Source organism: Papaver somniferum, chromosome 10 (assembly GCF_003573695.1).
Source record: "Papaver somniferum cultivar HN1 chromosome 10, ASM357369v1, whole genome shotgun sequence".
NCBI lineage: Eukaryota > Viridiplantae > Streptophyta > Magnoliopsida > Ranunculales > Papaveraceae > Papaver > Papaver somniferum.
The window spans coordinates 139,307,875-139,315,838 of record NC_039367.1 but is presented as its reverse complement, the minus strand read 5'-3'; positions in this window follow the sequence as shown (position 1 = coordinate 139,315,838).

Sequence of the window (7,964 nt, the reverse complement as noted above, 5' to 3'; positions counted from 1 at the left end):
TGCAAAATTAATTAATAAAAATATTTATTCTTGAAAACAATGAAAATACAGAATATGGGATAAAATGTAGAATTAATGCATAAAAGATGAGTTAAATGCCAACAAAAAGGGATAAATATATACAATATTTGGCACTCATCACAAAGCACACCAGTTCATGTTCAAGCCCACTTTTTTCAAAGCCCATCAAAACATACCAAACAGTAAACAAGCCATCAAAAACTTCATCATCAAACACGACGTGTCAACCACATCCAAAGGGAGATATCTAAGCACCAAGAGGAACTCAAAACTACAAACTCACATCAAGAGCACTCAAAAAATACAAAGAAATACAAAGAAGAAAAAGACAACAAACACAAAGAAAAGCAAAGAAGAAAAAGACAACAATAAGAAGGAAAATGATGACAAAATAAAGTAGAAGAGCGAGGCAACAATAACACCTCCTAAGTAAGACCTCAATAGGAGGAAATAAAATTTAAAACCTATAACTAGGGAGGCTAGGCATCCAATTGTGTCGTGCGCCCTAGTTCACACTTGTGCAAGAGGCAATATAAATAATCCCTAACGCGCGTCATAGTTGGGGAAAACCTAGTAATGCATGGCTCGGGCGAAAGCCATACCAACCCTGGAACCTAAGTCATGGATATTGGGGGCAAATAAAAGCCTATCCGGTAGAGACTCCTTAGTCGAAAGACTAAGGTACTAAGTTCTCTATCATGGAGTGTAGAAACTCGATCAAGGCGTCGGGTACACGGTTGAGTCAAGGGTGTCGGGGGCGTCTGGAGCGTACCTCGCCGCTCTTGGCAAGTCTTGACTATAATACACTCGGTCCTCAAGAAACCCCACTTAGGGTGCGGTCTTGTAACCATATGCCATATCGGCTGAGGGATAAGAGGCCGCGAAGACAACTGATTGTTGCATCACTAAATGGGAAGAGCCCACCCTAGCCCGGTAGGGGTACGCTTCCTTGAAGGGGAAATCAGGGGGAATATAAGGTCGGCACCCTCCATTATGGAGCTGAATTGTGTGAAAGACGACAACGGGATGGGGCTTCTACTCATGGGAGTATTTAGGCCCCGAATAAAAATATCCTGCCGAGGCAAAAAACGAAAGATGATAAGGCAAGGTCAATGGGTCATTGCATGAAAGTGTAAAGGCCACCTGCGACTTTGTCGCACGAACAAAAGAATACCCTGGGGAAAGGATAAGACCTATTAACAGGGTGAGGCTGATTAAGACCTCTACTTAGGGAGACACAATAAGACCTCCACAATAAATACAAAGACCTATATATTGCGACTATATAATTATTATGCGACGCTAATAGTGCATGAATAAAAAAGGGAAGCAATATTACAATGTGATACAATGGACAAAGAACTAAAGAGAGAAAATGAAGCACAAACAAAAGAACATGCGAGAAACAATAAGTGCGAAGAGGAACGCGTATACTAAAGACAAAGCCAAAACAATGAGGAATGAAAGCCATTTGAAATCACATCAACATTAGCGCGGCACAATAAGCTAAGTAACATAAACATTATCTATACATTCCATATAATCAACAATAAATAAGCATTCTCATCATATAAACATCATATTATCATCGCATAAGCATTTCATGACATAAGCATTGCATACACATTACATAGCATAACCATCACATAAGCGTTATAATCGCACAGAATTTTCCAAAATTTTCTGGAATAATATCGCATTAACTTTGCACTTCACCAACAGAGCTAGCTCCTGTTTGTGGAATATAAATCAATGTTGCCCTCTTATTCATTTCTTTGACCTGCGAAGTTGAAGAAACCATGTAAAAAATATGGGTAGGTAGAGAATAGATCCCGCGGCCTCGAGTTCCTTCTTTTAGCTCCTAGCCAACTATAATTCGCATCATCTGAGTTCCTTCTTTTCGCTCCTAGCCAACTATAATTCGCATCATTTATTATCATGTTGTAGCTCTTTGCTGTTCTGAAAAATATGTGAAAAACATGAGGTGCGTGAGAATTGAACGCGTGACATGAGCATTGTTTACTTCGCCCACGACCATCTGTGTTACATCTTGTGTGCGGTATTATTCGCGTAACTTATTTCTTGTTATCGCTCTTATGTATGTGCTTTATTAGCTTCTATTCTCCTCCATTCATTTACTTATTTTTTCTGCCGTGCGGTTATATTGCTGCTTCCTTCTTCTATGGCTTGTCGTTCCTGTTTGTGAAAGAAAATGTTATCTGGATTTTTATTTTGATCCTTGCTATTTCTTCTTCTTCACCTGTACGTTTTTCTTTTAGTATATCACCTCCTTTCTTTCACCTGTACATCTTTGTTCGCTCTTTGGTTATTGGCACGAATCCTTCCTGATTTTCTTCTTCGCCCAGTTGATTCTAAATCTGCAAAATAATACCGCATGAGAGTTAAAATTTACTCTAACGGCTTCGCTTTGATTCGCCTTTTGCACATCGTTCTTCTCTTTTGCTGTTCCTGTCCATCGTTGCTTTGCGTCTTTCTTCTTCATGTTCCCCCCTGGGTAGTTGAAGTTGACTTCATCCTGTAAACCTAGAATACATATTTGCCTTATGGGTTTCAATGCAGCTTTGTTTAATCTCACTTTGTTCCTCCTCGTGTATTCTTCCAATTTCACCTGTCACCTTCATCCGCATACGTGAAGATGATGTCTTCGCATACGTGTATTTTGCCTGAGATGTTGATTAACGATGATCTCTTCGCCTGTGGTACTTTCTCTTCGCGCTTTAATGATTTTTTCCTTCCTCCTCGGTTCCAAGCACAAGAAACCTGCAATGTCGAGAGTTAGTTTTTGTTTTCTCCTTTGCCACTCTCACTGAGCTTTGTTAACCTCTTTGTTGTCCAGCGTCGGTTATGCGCCTCTTTAAGTTCGTCTCTTTGCTGGTTCGTATCCATGAAGAATATATTCATCGCCTGTTGCTGGCTTTATCTTGCCGTTGACTTTTTTCTCACCCGGTTTCCATCTATTCACTCGCCTGTAGCTTCATGTTTTCGCCTGTAAGTATAATTTGCTGCAAGCAAACAACCACCAAAAGAACAATTTGGAATAGTTTATGTTAAAATAATTCATCGTCTTTGAAGTAATTGGTGATGCAACTTCAATCTGTCACCTTCATTCCTTCGCCCTTTCGTTTTTCTTTTCATCCTGCATGGCATAAAGAACGCATGAATGGTAAGTGCAAGAATTCAGAGTGATCCTGGTTTCTTTCATCGCTTGGATTTGCCGAATGTTTATGTGTGCTGCTCTCTTCTTCCACCTGTTCTTCTCTGTTTGCCAATTCCGATAATTGCATGCTCTTTTGTTCCTTAATTGATAGCTCTTTGTGTAAGACATATCATCGCCTTCGGCTGTTCAAGTATGATACGCTTTGTCTTCGCATGGAGTAAGTCCTTTCCTTCGTTTGAGCTCTCTCCTTTATCTTTGAATTTTTCATGTGCGTCCTTGAGCTTCCCTGCCCTATGCGATGACCTAGCGGTAGCTCTCCAAGCTTTCTTTGCTCTTTTCGAAGCCTTTATTTGTGCCATTATTTGCGCTTTCTCCTTTTTCCGCTTGTTCCAATTATAGATACTTCCCTGTACTACCTTGTCTCTGCGAAGGCAAAATATTTTAAGAGAAATTTTGTATTAGTGATTGTTGTAGCTTTCTTTCTTTCTGTGTACTTCTCTTCTTGTACTCTTCTGTTGATAGAGCCAGGTTGAATCCTTTCTTTATTGCCGCCCTTAGCCATTTGATCACCCTTCTTTCTTCTTCGTGCCCGTGGCTATGCATTCGCGCTGAACTTGTGGTGTTATATTTCGCCTTTGCTTTGTGTACACTTCTTTGGCTTTCGTCATTCCTTTATTTTCACCCTGCTGGTAGTAATTTCACGACTAAAGCTGATCTTCTTGGCAGAATGACAGTTTTTCGTTGGTGCATGGAGTTGTGTCTTTGAGTTTATTTGTCTAAGTATGATTTTGCTGGCAAATTGAGTCTTTGTGTCCTTCTTCGCGTGTTGTTTCTTCCGCTTTGAGCTGTTGGAGTGATGTCATCGCCCTACATACTGGATCAATTCATCGTGCTGGATTTAAGTGTTGGGGCTATTGTGAACGTTGTCTTCGCATACTCTCTTTTCTTCGCGTTGGACCTGTTGATAGAACAGAGAAACTGCAAAATAGTCCCGCATAAGAGGTAACATAATCTTAACGCCCGTAGGCAATCAACATGAAACTACATTTCCATGTCGTTGCATTTTCTTTTGTCCTTTACTACTTCCGTATTCTCTGCTCCTTTCATTTTCTTAAGCTGCTGATAATATTTACTCTTAACTTGGCATACTCTTTGTTCTTTGCTGTACAATAAGGAACAGAAAGATAAATTGGATCTATAATTTATTAAGTTTTCAGTATTTGATGGGTTAGTTCCCCAAATCAAATTGAAATGTCAACGTTTAATGTTTTCAAAATCAATTAAATGGGTTAGTAAATGACGATACATTAATAGTAAATCTGCAATTAAAATTTGTTTTGAACTGAAGCTTTTGAAAGAAAATCAAACCCTCATAGAAGAAAAAGCAAAGTTTTCTAAAAGCTTTTTCAAAATTTTATTCCCCAGATTTAGATTTTTAATAATAAAATTAAATAGATAGAGAAGAGAGATGCCCCCGGAGACTGATTGTTGATGAAGATTTTGGTTGGTTTTTATTTTCCACAACTTTCTTTCATTTTGGGGTTTTACGCCGTTTGAACATGTTCGCCTTTGTTTTCATGAACCACTGATGATGTTTGTTGTTGGTGATGGAAATCCTTTGTTTATAGATCCACTAAGATTTGTGACCCATAGTAGCTAATTTTCTGATTTCCTTTGAGCACGTAGTGTTTCTAGTGCCAAAATGTAGTTGTAGGAAATTCCACAACTAACACCCCTTAATAATTTATATAGATCTATACATATTGAATATGAAAATAATGATAAGAGTGCTAAATTGTAATGGACACAAGGATTTCTTACATGGTTCGATTACTGTGATGTACATCCATGGTTCTTCATTATGATTGTTGAGGTTACATTAATATTACATTTAAAATCTCCATTAATGGGTTTTTAGTAGAGCTCTAGATCTAGTTTTAGGTGATGGAGGAAGAAGATGAATACAAAAGATAAGGTTTTCCTCTCTCTACAAATGTGTCTCTCCCTCAATACAGTGTTGGTTGGTCCTATAGATAGGAGTTTACATAGTGGAGGATAGCTAATAAAGCCCTTATTTTCGGATCTGACGTGCGATTTTCTCGCACACTTATGTTGGTCTTCTCGCACGTGCTCTTTAACTTCGCACAACTTCCACAATTTACTCGTGACTTTATGACGTCATCAGTTTCCTCATCCGGAATATGCTTTGTGCGAGTGAGTTCGCCCCTTATAATGCTATCGCTTCGCGTGATAACTACATGTGCGACATTTTTCCCCTTCAGTGTGTGTTTAAAAGCTTCGACCATTAAGATCAAATGTGCTGACAATGACTTCAAACTATGTTCCCAGGTCTACTAAAATGTGCTTCGACCATCATTTTTGACGATAAATCTCAGAAGATCACTACCTAGCATGATATGATTATCATGTAATGTGCTGACAATGACTTCAAACTATGTTCCCAGGTCTACTTACATTTAATTGCCATCAAAATTTTCTCCTTCTAGAATTCAAGGCATAACCCAAGGAATTTTACCCAAACATGAGCAGTTGAAACACGATTATGAGAACTAAAATTATGCTCCTGATTTCCGATTCTAACAATTTGATATGATGTAAAATTTTACCATTATCTGATTTCATAGTAAAGATACTTTTCCAGCGGGATAAGTTTACAAGATCCGGATAAACTCAATTTTCGGCTAAAGATTTGCTCTGCACTGGCAAATTTTAATTTCTAATTTAAACCCTTCATCAAAAAGATCATCAGGTAAATACATAGCAGGATTGTCACCACCTTTGCCAGTTTCCGGAAGTAAATTAAGATTCCCTCTAGAAGAACTTGGATTAGAAAACGAATTTCCAGTAACAACACTGGAAACGAATTCTTATGGAAGTCCATCGAAGAAAGTTACATATGTCGTTTATTTTAAGGATTAGTTTTCCTGGACTACCAGTGCAGTTAATCTTTTTTGCAATTATGCTGTCATCGGAATTTTTACCCACATATGTTCCGCATAACAATGCTCGAAATTTTTTTGCAGATTTTACTGTGATCATGTCTTTACTTCTGCATTCTGATCTACAGTGCAAACGTTTTCTTACAAGAGAATGAATAAAAAAGAAAATTGTTCTAATCTTTTTCCCTTTTGTTACTGTTTACTAGTTTCATATGTAGGCCTAAGGAAAAGCTTAATTATTTTACATAGACACTGGACAATAACCGAGGCAGTGAATTGAAATTCACTCGGAGAATTGGTTTTTATGGCAAATCAAAAATATTTGCATAAGCTAGAAATTATTACAAATTAAATTATAATAAATAAAAATTAACAACTGTATAACATATATAATTTAAATTTCAACACGGTTTGGGATTGGTCATCCAGTGTTGTGTCTTTTTTTGTTTGAGTTACAATAACTCTACGGTTTTCTCCAACTTCTCGACTTGTATTGGGTTCGACACTCAATGTTTCCTCCCAAAATGCATTATTCACTATGGCTAGTTCTTCCTTTGAATCACAAGAAGTATATATAAAAGTGTTGCAACATGAGATTTGAATTGAAAGCAGTTTGTGCATGCTGTATCAACTATCAAGTCATAATATATATGACACATCTTTCTCTATTCTTCACATAACATGATCAATATTTAGTTGCATGTTAAATTATGATCTTGCTCAAGTTCAGTAAAAGGTCATTCCAAAGATTGGTTCCGTGGAAGGTACTCGATTTAAAATGACAACATTGCTTGGCGGTTCATCTAGTAGTGATTGTGGATGAACCAGATATTCATTTTGCTGTCAATCGACTCTATTAGTCTTAAAGGATCAAAAGCTTTTTAATTAGTCCAATACCTGAAATACATCAAATCCTCCCTCGAAAAATGGAATTATCAAAAGTTCGTATAATACATAACTAGTGGATGATTTAAATTTAAAATTGATGGTTTAAGAAAAAATTTAAACCGTATTATAATTCAAGATTCTCCATCTTACCCGAAAACACTACATGTATAGACGTAACAAGTAAGAACATCTACACTCCAGACACACAAGTATTTTTACAATAATTCTATAGTTTTCTCCGACTTCTCGAACTGTACTGGCTTGACGTTTTCTCATTTTAGGCCAAATTAATATTATCCACTATACACCTAGGAAGACCATTTAAATATGTAGCCTCTTTCTTCCTTGGAATAAAAAGAAGCATATATGTATATATAGGGGGATTTTGTGTTTCCCCCGCAAAATAAATAGCTATTTTGTGTTACCCTTTTTTTATATAACTAATTGGTGAAACACCCTTTTTTTTATAACAACCGTTACTATTCACTTGGATGTGCAAGTGAAGCTCGCGTGGAATAAACTGTCTCATTTGTCTCTCGCAAAAAAGTGAGTAATCCAGATAATATTCGCATGTTTCAGACGATTCCACGTGCCCTTAAACTGTCTCATTTGTCTCTCGCAAAAAATCCCGTCCTCTCCGAGCTAACAGTTTCCGCCATTAACATGAAGAAAACTTAAACCTTATTAAATTTTATCTCAATTTCTTTTATGAAACAATCGGTTTGATGGTGATACTAATCAATGGCTTGATTAAAATCTAAGATGAAGATATATACATACCCAAGCTCGATTTTGAGAATTTGCAGTGGTGAACTCACTAAAGCATTTCATCGAACCGGTGTCCAGCTTTTTCTACCATATTCAAATTCAACAACCAATTCATCTAATTAAGTAAAATGGAAACACCTCTTCAAGCA